Source organism: Alligator mississippiensis, chromosome 12, assembly GCF_030867095.1.
Source record: "Alligator mississippiensis isolate rAllMis1 chromosome 12, rAllMis1, whole genome shotgun sequence".
NCBI classification, from domain to species: Eukaryota; Metazoa; Chordata; order Crocodylia; family Alligatoridae; genus Alligator; species Alligator mississippiensis.
Window position 1 is genome coordinate 28,841,148 of NC_081835.1, and position 13,163 is coordinate 28,854,310.

General features: G+C 46.8%; 2 long non-coding RNA genes across 2 annotated transcripts in view; one reads left to right on the forward strand and one right to left on the reverse strand.

The window, feature by feature from the left end:
- Nucleotides 1-544: 544 nt before the first annotated feature.
- Nucleotides 545-13,163, forward strand: part of LOC132244507 (uncharacterized) — a 78,237-nt gene continuing 65,618 nt past the window's right edge. The window contains exon 1 of the long non-coding RNA XR_009456026.1: nt 545-777. This is a non-coding gene — a long non-coding RNA (uncharacterized LOC132244507). The remainder of the gene's footprint in view (nt 778-13,163) is intronic.
- LOC109285088 (uncharacterized) overlaps nt 3,519-13,163 on the reverse strand; it is a 56,005-nt gene continuing 46,360 nt past the window's right edge. Inside the window, exons 4-5 of the long non-coding RNA XR_009456027.1 lie at nt 4,412-4,509; nt 3,519-3,656 (exon numbers count right to left, since the gene is read on the reverse strand). This is a non-coding gene — a long non-coding RNA (uncharacterized LOC109285088). The remainder of the gene's footprint in view (nt 3,657-4,411; nt 4,510-13,163) is intronic.

The following is a 13,163-nucleotide window of genomic DNA, read 5'->3' on the forward strand; positions in this document are numbered from 1 at the left end:
ATAACAAGAGATCAGTGAAATTATTCCAGAAGTCAATAACAATACGGTGATTTAAAATCAGCATTACATCTGCTGACTAGACTGGCTGATTAGAAAAAACACATGAATTAAAGTGGACACAATTGATTAGCAGGCTTTTAAAATTCCATTACTAATCTGAATTACTATCGTCCCTTTTTGGTTATTAAAAACCAGGTACAGGTAAACCATTTTCTGCAATTTAAAACTTACCAGTCAGAGTTTTGTGTGCAGTTTGTTCCATGCACTTACACATGGAGTAATACAATTTGGAGGTTTAAAGATAGAATTAAATGGCAACAGGGAGTTCTAAATAGTCTCCAACTGTTTATGGCCAAAAAGGGTGTGTGTTGTTTACAGTGGATAGCTAATGCACATATGAAAGCTCATGGTGAAAAGACATTGGAGCATGTAACAGGGAACCCCAGCCCTGTTACCAGAAGACAGGTTAGCCCCTTTAAGACCGGAACTTTCTGGGCACAGTGTGCTGGTAAGGTGGGGGTTAAAAGCTGAGCCTAGCCAGCTAGTCAGGTGACCAGAAGGGGGCAGGCCAGGACTATAAAAACTCTGGGCTGGGCAGCAGTTGGGGTGAGCAGCCAAAGGGGAAGGAGTGCATCCCAGATCTCCACGGAGAGGCTTGGTGAGCGGTCCAAAGGCTGGAGGAGGGGAGCTACAGAGGACCCTGGAGAGACAGCAGTAATCCCAGAAGGAGGACTGTAGCTGACAGTAGGGAGCAGAAGCACAAACCCCTGTGTAAATGTAAGCTGGTGTGCTGCCTTCTTTCATCACATTTCTCTTGGTGGTGGTTATTGCCCATGGACAGGACTGTTTGTATTTTTTTGTTATTGAATAACACTGGTGGTTTGGGCGAAGCTATTGGGGAAGGAGGAGGACTTATTTGTACCCCACTAGTGTGGGGACCTGGCACCAGTGTGGGTGCAGGATTTGGAATGCACTGACCCTGGCACCAGAGAAATTACAGTATTCAGGGTACATAGGCCCTGGCATTAGTGTGGGTGCAGGATTTTAGCATGTACAGACCCGAGCACCAGAGGGCACGATCCTAGAAGGCCAGGGTGGCCTGGTGCACCTGAGGTGAAGTCTTTGGTTTTTTAGACTGGGACAGTTTAGGTTTAGAGCTATTCTCCATCCTTGAACTTGTGGCCCCCTGGCTGTGGGGCCAGTAGCTGGGCCAAGGAGGCTGGGTTCTAGATCAGAGCAGAAAGGAGGGCCATGAGCCTCGAGACAAGGAAAAAAGGCTAGAGCCTTGGAGTTAAACCCTGTTTGATGGATTTAGATGGGGAGGCCTAGCTAGAGAAAGATGGGGGTCAAGACCCGTGGAGGCGGAAGACCCCAATATATGAAATACAATAGGCAGTCTCCCGCTTATAAGAAAATCAGTGTAATAATTTCCATCAAAATGTGGTAGGAGAGTAGAGAGTGGGACACAAGAAACCTTTAAAGAGGACTCCAAGGGCACCCCACATAGGGTGCGTATAACAGGGAAGATGGCACTAGGGAGGGCAACTTGTTACATTGGTACATTGGCCGGGAAGTTTCTTACAGTAATGTGTACCCTGAGAAGATGGTTTGCCCAAATGAAAGAAAGAACCCTTGGGTCCAAAAAGAAGGCAGGAAAGACAGTGCAGACCCAAGCCTCGGATTTAGGGGCATAACAACAGATATTGGAACTCCTGTGTCAAGTGGTCCAAGGTCTGCAGAAACAAACAGAAAGATAGCAGGTGTTGCTAGAAAAAATAATGACAGGCATACAGACAAACCGAGCCCCCTCCGAGGGCATTTGTGAGTATGTGGCCAGGGTTCACCCTGAGCCAGGAGAGGAATGGCCCGTACTAACAGCGGATGTGAGGCTTGAGGGACAAAAGATACAGGCTATGTTTGATTCGGGCTCATTGAACACAATAGTGAGGAGAGAAATCTTACCAAGAGGAGAGAGGGAAGTAGTGGATCAGATAACTATTCAATGCATGTGCGCGGAGGCCCAAAGACAAGATAGAGTGTGGATTATTCTGCAAGTGGGCAAGAAAGTGTACCAAATGCTGGTCAGAGTAGCTGACCACTTACCCTATCCGATGATGCTGGGATGTGACTGGCCAGAGCTTCTGATGGTCATAGCCCAGGCATATAGTTTGAGAGGGGCGAGAAACTGGAAGTGCCCCACAACGCTATCCCATTCGGACTAGGGGGAAAGTCTCTGAAGAGAAGTTGGAGGTAGGAGAAAGCCCCAGCTGGAAACCACTGGGAGCAGGGAAAAGAGGATGCAAGACAGCGAGGTCTGAGGTGGTACCTGAGGTCAACCTCATGGCTGAAGCATTCGCCAGTGAGGCTGAACTACCTCTATCAGATGAAGAAGCAGAACAGGAGGTGGACGTGGAACACTTGTGGTAGGATGAGCATTTCCGATTGGAACAGAGCAGAGAGGAAGGGTTTCAGGATGCCTTCCAGGAACACCTAGCCCAATGAAATGGGGAGGTGCGGCAGCCAGAGCTGATGATGAGCACCTCACGATTTGAAGGAACAATCTCCTATATAGAGTCGAATGTGGAAAACATGGGGAAGAGGAAGTAGTACAATTGCTGGTACCTCGGCGATACTGGAAGGCCCTACTGAAAGTAGCTCATGAACTCCCTATGGGAAGACATTTGGGGTGAGAGAAGACTGAAGCTCCCATTAGGGGAAGATTTTCTTTTTGGTTGGGGTTAATATGGGAAGTTGCCAAGTACTGGGCATGTTGCACTGTGTGCCAAGAAGTAAATCCTAGTTGTCCTCCAAGAGCCCCCTTAGTACCACTACATTTGGTGGAAATCCCCTTTGAGTGGGTAGCCATGGATATTGTGGGGCCCAGCACCAGTGTGGGCACAGGATTTTAGAGTATACAGACCCCAGCGCCAGAGGACACAATCCTAAAAGGCCAGGGTGGTCTGGTGCACCTGAAGTGAGGCTTTGTTTTCTTTGGACTGGGGCAGTGTGGCATTCAGAGCCATTCCCCAGCTTTGAACTTGTGGTTCCCTGGCTATGAGGCCAATAATCAGGCCTCTGGGCCAGGGAGACTGGGTTCTAGATTGGAGCAGAAAGGAGGGCTATGAGCCTCAAGACAAGAGGAAAAAAAAGCTAGAGCCTTGGAGTTAAACACTGTTTGGTGGGTTTAGATGGGGAGGCCTAGCTAGAGAAAGACAGGAGTTGAGGCCCATGGAGGCAGAAGACCCCAACATATGAAATATAATAGGCAGTCTCCCACTTACAAGAACATCAGTATAATAATTTCCATCAAGACGTGGCAGATGAGTAGAGAGTGGGACACAAGAAACCTTAAAGGGGACTCCAAGGGTGCCGTACATAGGTCGTGGATAACAGGGAAAATGGCACAGGGGAGGACAACCTGTTACAGAGCAGTAAGCTAAACCAAGACAAAGCATTCTTATTCCAGAATCATAGTGTCAACACATGGAGTTTTTCAAACATAGCTTGTTTAATTTCAGTTCACACTCCACCTTAATCCAAATTAACTTTCAAGTACAGACAAGCTGCTGTGATAGCTGCTGGGAATGGACATACACAGGTGCTCTGCCCCACTAGAATTTTTTCTATGAAAGAGCTATGGTGTGGTCAGTATCCTGCTGTAAAAAAAGAATAATAATTAAAAAAAAATCATCCTTATAGCTTTGTTTCTTTCATTTTTTGATATGATACCATCTGCTTCTCTCCTTTACCAAGGTTGTATCCACCCAACTCTGTCTCCCTTCTCAAAGATAAGTAAATCCACATTTGAAACATTTACCATTTGTCCTAGAAACTGGGTTTCAGATTTTCAGAGTGAAATTTCATAATATGGAGATCACCCACAATCTCCAGAGCCCAAAATAAACCCTCAGCTTTTGCTCCCGACTTGGCCAAAATGGTTCCTCTAGAGGAGAGGTTCCTAGACTTGTGCTTATTGCCTACACCCTTCCAGTTTTGCCACCTGTCCATGTACCCCTACCAGAGTATGTTTTACATATAACCCCTTAAATGCCAATTATTATTATAATGAAAATTAAATCCACCATTACACAATTTCTCCCACATACCCCCAAGGTGTCTGGGGGGTATGTGTACTACAGTTTAGGAAACCCTACATTTTCAAAAGTAGTTTGGAGGTATCTGAGACTACTCCATAAGGCATTAAATGCTGTTCCAGAAGTGCATGAGGAGAGAAACAAATAGTTTGTAATGTTGTTGTTTTAATATCGCTTACACCTGGAGTAGTCAAATCCAAATGGCCATACTATGGATGGTTTTGTTGATGTGGTGAGCTGCTGCTTGGAGGTTAAGCATCTTCCTCTGACAGAAAACTATTTTCTCACTACATAAATGTGCATAAACACACACTCACCAGATGAAATCAAACTTGAATCCATTATAGTCAATAACAAAACTGCTGTTGAACTGCAATGGGGTCAGGATTTCACCAAAGGTTCTGATGGAATTGTGCTGAAGTAAAAAAGAATCAAGAAAATATTAAACATCTAGTCTTACCAAGGGACTATCAGTGGAATAGCATTGCAGAACAGCTGCTTCATCTTTGAGATACTAAAATATCGGGGGTCGGACTTGATGATCTATTGAGGTCCCTTCCGACCCTAACATCTATAACATCTATGAATAGCCCTATGTGCTTAATGCCCCAATTTTTATCAGTCATTTGTCATACGAGTCTGAAAAAAATTCAGACCTGATGTGGTCTTAGGCCTAAGTCATGCTTTCTTCCTATTGAATGAAGCATCCAGTAGGGCTGTGTGAATTTTCGACAGGTGTTTCATTTTGAAGCTGTTTCAATGCGTTTTGAGCTCAAAACAGCAAAATTGAAATGAAACGATAGGCTTTGAAACAGCTTCAAAATGAAAGAAGGGCACTCAAAACATTTCAAAAGTTTTGAGTTTTGAAGCTGGGCTTGCTTGCAGCTAAACAGAAACTAAGGAGAGGGAGGGAGAGGAGTGGGGAAATGACTGCTATAATGTTGACTGTGTAGCTGGCCAGTGACTGTGATCCTTCCCTGAGGTCCCTTCTAATCCCAGGGCTGTGGGGGAGGGACAGAAAAACAGCATAAAAAGCATTGTTTGACCTAAGCTTTCTCTGTGCCTTTTACTGAGCTGTGTCTTCCAGTAGCTCAGCAGCATCAGAAAGGCTATCACTTCCTACTTGCTAGCTTGTTCCTAGCAAGTGGGATCCAATACCTTTCCCTTTCCTAATACCCTTTATTATTACATTCATTCTTTTCAATTTATTCATCCCCCAAAATCCTCTTTTTTTGTTCGTCTATTTTGATTTTTCTCCCGAAAAAAGGAATCTGTGCTCTCTCTGAGTGGTAGATGGGTCGTGGTAGATGAGTCATGGTAGATGGGTCGGTTTTGACCTGGAAGGGTGTGGGCAGTTGGGTCCCGCAGGGCTCAGTCCTTGGACCGATACTCTTTAATGTCTTCATCAGTGACTTGGACGAGGGAGTGAAATGTACTCTGTCCAAGTTTGCAGATGACAAAGCTATGGGGAGATGTGGACATGCCGGAGGGCAAGGAACAGCTGCAGGCAGACCTGGACAGGTTGGACAAGTGGGCAGAAACCAACAGAATGCAGTTCAACAAGGAGAAATGCAAAGTGCTGCACCTAGGGAGAAAAAATGTCCAGCAGACTTACAGCCTAGGAAATGACCTGCTGGGTGGCACGGAAGTGGAAAGGGATCTTGGAGTCCTAGTGGACTCCAAGATGAACATGAGTTGGCAGTGTGACAAAGCCATCAAAAAAGCCAATGGCACTTTATCGTGCATCAGCAGATGCATGACGAATAGGTCCAAGGAGGTGCTACTTCCCCTCTATCGGGCGCTGGTCAGACCACAGTTGGAGTACTGTGTGCAATTCTGGGCGCCGTAATTCAAGAGGGATGCGGATAACCTGGAGAGGGTCCAGAGAAGGGCCACTTGTATGGTTAAGGGCCTGCAGACCAAGCCCTACGAGGAGAGACTAGAGAAACTGGACCTTTTCAGCCTCCGCAAGAGAAGGTTGAGAGGCGACCTTGTGGCTGCCTATAAGTTCATCACGGGGGCACAGAATGGTATTGGTGAGTATTTATTCACCAAGGCGCCCCCAGGGGGTTACAAGAAACAATGGCCACAAGCTAGCAGAGAGCAGATTTAGATTGGACATTAGGAAGAACTTCTTCACAGTTCGAGTGGCCAAGGTCTGGAACGGGCTCCCAAGGGAGGTGGTGCTCTCCCCTACCCTGGGGGTCTTCAAGAGGAGGTTAGATGAGTATCTAGCTCAGGTCATCTAAACCCAGCACTCTTTCCTGCTTATGCAGGGGGTCAGACTCGATGATCTATTGAGGTCCCTTCCGACCCTAACATCTATGAATCTATGAGTGTGCATTCCATTCACTGTGCAGGGAAGCACAGCATATAGTGTATATTATAATATGCAATTTATATACATACATTTATATATTTTATTACATACATACAATTATCTACATATTATATAAATACATATTACATTACAGAAGAACACACTGATTTTCCAGCACATCAAATACACTATGAAACATTCTATGAAGCATGCTGGAAAGGCAGCTGGTAAGCCTTCAGGGAGGGATGGAAAAGTGGGTAGAGGGAGAGCTGTAAGTTCCCACTCCCCCCAAACTGAGATGCAGCCTCTTTCCTACAACTAGCAAGCATGAGGCTTCTGGTTCTACTGGCAGTGAGGAGAGGGGAACAGTGCCACTGCCCGAGTCTGCATCTCCTCCAGCAGCACCTGCCATAACTCTCCCACCACCATGACAACAAGCAGCACCAGCATGACAGTCTCCTTCACCCCCATTTCACTTCACAGCCTGAGCCTTCCAGTGCCAGAGAAAGAGCTGGATCTGAGTACCACAGCAAAGGAAATTCTGGGGAAGGTGCGGGAATCATCTCAGTTTGTGCTCCACACCCCTGAAGTTTCCCCTAGAACCAGGTCTACTTCCCCAGAAGGCACTTTGGAGGAGGTTGAGGTAGAGGTTGTAGAGGCAAGTGGCTCAGCTGAGTCCACTCCTCCTGTTGCTGTGCCTCCACCTGCTGAGGAAGGGAGAAGAGGCAGCATCTGCACATGCACCCACACCCCAGAAGCAAGCAGGTAGTGTGGTCTGGGATCATTTTGAGTTGGTAGATGATCCCACATATGCTATCTGCCTGCACTGCCGAGCCAAAACCAGGCTGGGGCAAGGGAACAAGACACATGAGCACCACAGGGATGCTGATGCATCTCTGCAGGCACTACCCCCTTGCCCTTGCTTCTGCTCAGCCCGACACCAGTGGTAGCATGCCCAAAAAGAAGTCCCCTTTTCACTTGAAAGCTCCCATCCCCTGAAGCAGAGGCAAGTCACCCTGGAACAGCAGGGGAAAGGTGGGCACACAGGGGGGTGCGTTTCTAAGGTAAATGATGTCACCCAGAGCATTGGGGAGATGTTTGCTCTGAATGGCCAGTCCTTCTTTGTTGAGTGGCCAGGGTTCAGGAGGCTAATTGTACTCATGGCACCAAGGACGTGGAGCCACTGCTGTGCAATCCTTTGGCCTACTGGGCAAGCCATAGCCAAATGTGGCTGGATCTGGCCACGGTTGCCCAGGAACACCTGTCCTGTCCACCAACCAGTGTTCCAAGCAAGAGGATGTTGTTCAGCATTGCTGGGGATGCTATGACACCCCACCACACCTCCTTGGATCCTGCTTTGGTGGAGCAGCTGGTGTTCCTGAAGGTGAACCTCCCATTCCTGGAGTTCCCTAAGCTCCATATGCCGATGGACTGAGTGCCAGCCTCCTTCCTCCTCACTCTGTCCACACTTCCTCCTTTCTTTGGGGGGGGGGGGGGTTCACAACCATTTAGTGTGCTGCTCTCAGAGCTGGAGGGGCACTCACTGTATAACCAGCCAGCAGGGGAAGAACATGTTTCTGCTGAGCTCCTGTGCCAGGACTATCTTGGAGGTATGGATAGGGGCTATGGGGAAGGAGGAGGCCCCAGGTCCTGGGCATGACCACTAAAACTGCACCCTGCCAGGGTTTGGAGGCCTGGTGGGACTGCAGGTGGCATGGCAGCCCCCAAGAAATGCCAGGACCTCCCTGGTGAAAGGCGGGTGGGAGGCATTTTATGACTTCCAGCCACCACATGCATGCACAGTCCTGACTGGGGAAAGCCCAGACCTGTCACATCTTTGGCAGGCCTGAGGCTTGCTGGTTCCAGTGGAATTGTGAGGCTCCAGGTGAGCTCAACTTAGCTGCCTGGGATGCCAGCTTTTGGATTGAAAAACCCTTTATCAGGCTGAGGAAGCACCTGCAGTTGGTGTGTGTGCTGTTCCTGGATGGAAGAAATAGTAAAGAAGCCAGAGGCTGGCATGCAATGCAGGCAAGGAAGCCAGTCAGTAAAAATGGAAATGGAGGTGTCAGGGGATGAGGGACAGGCTGGGGGGGGGGGGAAGGCAGATGTAGCCCCTAAAAGTGGAGAGCTAACTGGGGAGTCAGATGTCCAGCAGGTTGTGGTATGTCATAATTCCAGTATCTAGACTGAGTCCATGAGTTTCTGTACCTAGAAGGTTGATAAAGTGCAGTTCATAGGCTCATCTGTGAAAAGTGGTTTGTAAATTCCCCGTGAGAATCAGGCCTGAGAGATTGGAGACAGGTAGTTGGGTGTTCTTGTACTAGATAGATTTTTAGTGTGCATTCATTCTGGTGCACAGCTGTTGCTTGGTGTCACCTATGTATTTTCCATCAGGGTATTTGGTGCCCTGATAGAGATATGTATTGTGAAGATATTTCCATACTGGATATATTATTGGCAGGTTTTGCATGCCTTGTCATGGCATGGTCTGAATCCATTCAGTGTGTTTTGGGCTGTAGGAAGTTGGCTTCTGGTGATGAGGTTAGCGAGGTTCAGTGCTTGTTTAAATTTACAAACCACTTTTCACAGACAAGCCTATGAAACTGCACTTCATCAACCTAGGTACAGAAACCCATGGACTCAATATAGACATTAGAATTCTGACACACTAGAACCTGGCAGACATCTGACTCCGCAGGTATCTCTCCACTTTTACCTGCTACCTCCCTCTTTCCCCTGCACCCCAGCCTGTCCCTTACCCCCTCATGCCTCAATTTACATTTTCACTGACTGGCTTTCTTACATGCATGCCAGCCTCTGACTTCTTTATTATTCCTTCCATCTAGGAAGAGCACACACACTAAATGTAGGTGCTTCCTCAGCCTAGCAAAGGGTTTTCAACCCAAAAGCTTGCTCAGATATATTTCTCCAACTATTCAGTGGTCTACTAAAAGATATCTGATTGACCCAAAGACCCTTGTCTGCCATGTCCTTAGACCAACATGGCTACAACCTACACCCCTAGCACCTATCCCTAGTCACCTGACCAGAAGGAGGCAGGGCCCAGGGTCCCGGGCACCAGAAGGAGACAGGGCTGGGGCTAGCAGAGAGAGCTCTCTGGGAGCTGCTGGAGAAGAAGCTCCTGCAGGAAAGGAAAGAAAGGCTCTGTGACAGTTTGGCTGCCTGAGATGCTAGTGCTACTGTGCGGTTTACTTAACTGTTGTTATTTAAAGTGGTGGGATGAGGCTGTAGGGGAGGAGGAGGCCTCATTGGGGCATACTACTATGTTGTGTAGAGGCCCCCAGCACCAGTGAGGGTGCGGCGACAGGGGCATAGAGAGCCCAGCGACAATAGAAGGTAGAGTGAACCCGAGACCTAATTACGGGGACAATATCAATATATTATCTGCAAGGCATGGGGCATGGTAAGGGATGGTTGGAACCACGTATCTAGCCCATAAGGCTTAGGGTGTCCCTTTTTAGGCACCTACTTAGAGTGGGTCCCAGCAAGGGGTTCAAGACCCTACAGGGTTTAGTGTGGTCCATTAGGACCATGACTGAGCTGAAGCTCGAGGACAGCCTCCCTATCTATTACGTTTTCCATCACAATGTGGTGGCAGATGAAAAGAGAAGGCACCCGCAGGGCGGAGCTGGCACATTCACAGGGCCTGAGGGGTATCGTGGCCATCTCTAGGGACCCTACTCTGTGACAAAGTGCAGTTTCCCAGAAACCCTTGCACCTATCTCCTTGAAACTTGGCAGTCATCATGGCCTCAGCAGGGACTACCATGTTTTCATTCAAATCAAGAAACAAATGACAAAGTTATGGGCATTTTTGCGATTCCCCATTATAGCCTATGGACAAAACGTCAAAACAGTTTCAACAAAACAAAATGGAACAGTGCTTCAAATAGTGAAACAAAACGTTGTCCCTTTGAAACAGTGAAACAGGAGTTGAAATGAAATGGTGCTGTTTCACACAGCCCTAGCAGCCACTCTCAGGTCAGTAAGAGAAAAATCTCTATCCAAAGTCCAGCACAGGTGGACTGCTCTGTGAAACTATTTTATGTCCCAAACTATGCTATAAAGATCAGTGGAAGTTCTACTTTAGTCCTCTATACAGTGGTGCAGCTACTTCTCATTGGAAAGAAGGTTGTATTGGTGATTAACTTACTGTATTTGCAAGAGCCGCTTGAATAATAGCAAGAGATGCATTTTCCTGATAGGGTGCAGGCTTTTGGCAACCTATGGAAAGATCTTTCCAGTCATTTAGGTTGGCAAAATAGCAAAGAAATTAATAGTTTGTAAATAATATTAGCTGCAGTGCTGCTGAACTACAATTTTACTTTCTGTTTTTTGCTCTGCTGGCAAATATACAGGCCCTCTGGGGATAGTTTTTCTTAACTTTTTTGGTAAGTTATATATCAAGAGGTCATTTCCCTGTATGACGTGTATGTAGATAATGACAATCAACAGTAGGAAGAAAGTATTCACTATTGCTATAATATGGGCCACACCAATAACATTTTCTGCCACTGTTAATCAGCCTTACATATAACCAAAAGGAATATATTCCGTCTCTTTTTTTTATTAGAGTTCAGGTCAGCTGTATAAACTTTGAAGGAATAAGGCATCTCAAGTACTTAAGGGGTGGAGACAGAGTTTGATATTTGTTGTTGTTTGAACCTTAGAATTACTCTGACAGTCCGTGTCTGTATGCTTTACCATTGTAAGAGAGTCCAGTCTCAGTAGATAGCCAGAATTCAAATATCTAACCTTCAAAGCACCAGCTGTATTAAGTGCATGGATCTTACTGTAACAGTGAACAAGCCAATGTGATTGAACAATAGCTTTTGAGATGAAGAGCACTAAGGAAAAGCCAGGTGGTGTTTGTTACAGTTCAGACACAGAAAGAGATTCAGGAGTGTACTTTTTATACAATATATTTTTGCAATACTTGAGGAAGGATTTGGCCCTCTGCAGAATATTCAAAGCCAGGGTTCATATTCAGTGAGGTTCATATCGGGTCACAGGCCCTGGTTCTCATGGAGGACTTCAATTACCCTGACATCTGCTGGGAGGGCAATATAGCAGTGCACAAGTAATCCAGGAAGGTCTTGGAGTGTGTTGGGGACAACTTCCTGGTGCAAGTGTTGGAGAGTAGAACTAGGAGCTGTGCTCTTCTTGACCTGCTGCTCAAACAGGGAAGCATTGGTGGGAAATTTAGAAATGGATGGCAGCTTGGGCAGCAGCAACCTCTGGATGACCGAGTTCAGGATCCTGAGGACAGAAAGGAAGAAGAGCGGCAGACTAAGGATCCCGGACTTCAGAAAAGCATTCTTTGATTCCCTCGGGGAAACTGATGGGCAGGATCCCATGGGAGGCCAGTCTGAGGGGGAAAGGAGTTCAAGAGTTGGCTGTTTTTTAAAGGAACCTTACTGAGGACATAGGAGTGAACCATCATGACGTGCAGGAAGATTAAGTATGGCAGAAGACCAGCTTGGTTCATCAGGGAACTCTTCAGTGAACTAAAACACAGAAAAGAAGCTTATGAGTGGAAACTTGGACAAACAACTAGGGAAGATTATAAGGGTATTGCTTGGGCATGCAGGGATGAAAATCGGGAAAGCTAAAGTGTAATTGGATTTGCAGCTAGCAAGGTACGTGAAGCATAACAAGAAGGGTTTCTACAAGCATGTTGACAAGAAGAAGATGATCAGGGAAAGTGTGAGGTCTTCACTGAATGGGGGAGGCAACCTAGTGACAAGTTATGGAAAAAAAGGCTGAAGTAGTCAATGCTTTTTTAACCTCAGGCTTTACCTGCAAGGTCAGCTGTCAGACTACTGCACCTGGCAGCACAGTTTGGGTGAGGAGCCAGCAGTGGCAAAAGAACAGGTTAGGGACTATTTAAAAAACCTGGATGTGTAAAAGTCCATGGGGCTGGACATGATGCACCTGAGGATGCTGAAGGAGTTGGTTGATGTGATTGCAGAGCCGCTGGCCATTATCTTTGAAAACTCATGGCAATTGGAAGAGGTCCCAGATGATTGGAAAAAGGGAAAATATAGGGCCCATCTTTAAGAGAGGGGAGGAGGAGGATCTAGGCTACTAAGGACTGGTAAACTGCACTTCATCCCAGAAAAATCATGGAGCAGGTCCTCAAGAAATCCAGTTCTAAGTACTTGGAGGAAAAGCAAGTCGTCAGGAACAGTTAGCATGGATTCACCAAGGGCAAGTCATGCCTGACCAACATGATTGCCTTCTATTATGTGAGGATTGGCTCTGTGGAAGCAGTGAAGAGCAGTAGACATGATATAGCTTGACTTTAGCAAGGCTTTTGATATGGTCTCCCCCAACGTTCTTGCAAGCAAGGTAAGGAAGTATGGGTTGGATGAATAGACTAAGATGGATAGAAAAACTGACTGGATCATTGGGCTTAACGGGGAGCAATCAATGGCTTGATGTCTAGTTGGCAGCTAGTATCAAGTGGAGTGCTCCAGAGGTTGGCCCTGGAGCCAGTTTTGATCAATATGTTCAGCAACAACCTGGAAGATGGGATAGAGTGCACCTGCAGCAAGTTTTGCAGATGACGCTGTGCTGCAGGGTAGGGCTAGCATTCAGAGAAACCTAGACAAATTGGGAGATTGTACCAAAAGAGCTCTCAAGAGGTTCAATAAGGGCAAGTGCAAAGTCCTGCCCTTAGGCTGAAGCAATCCCATGCACTACAGAAGCTGGGGACTGACTGGCTAA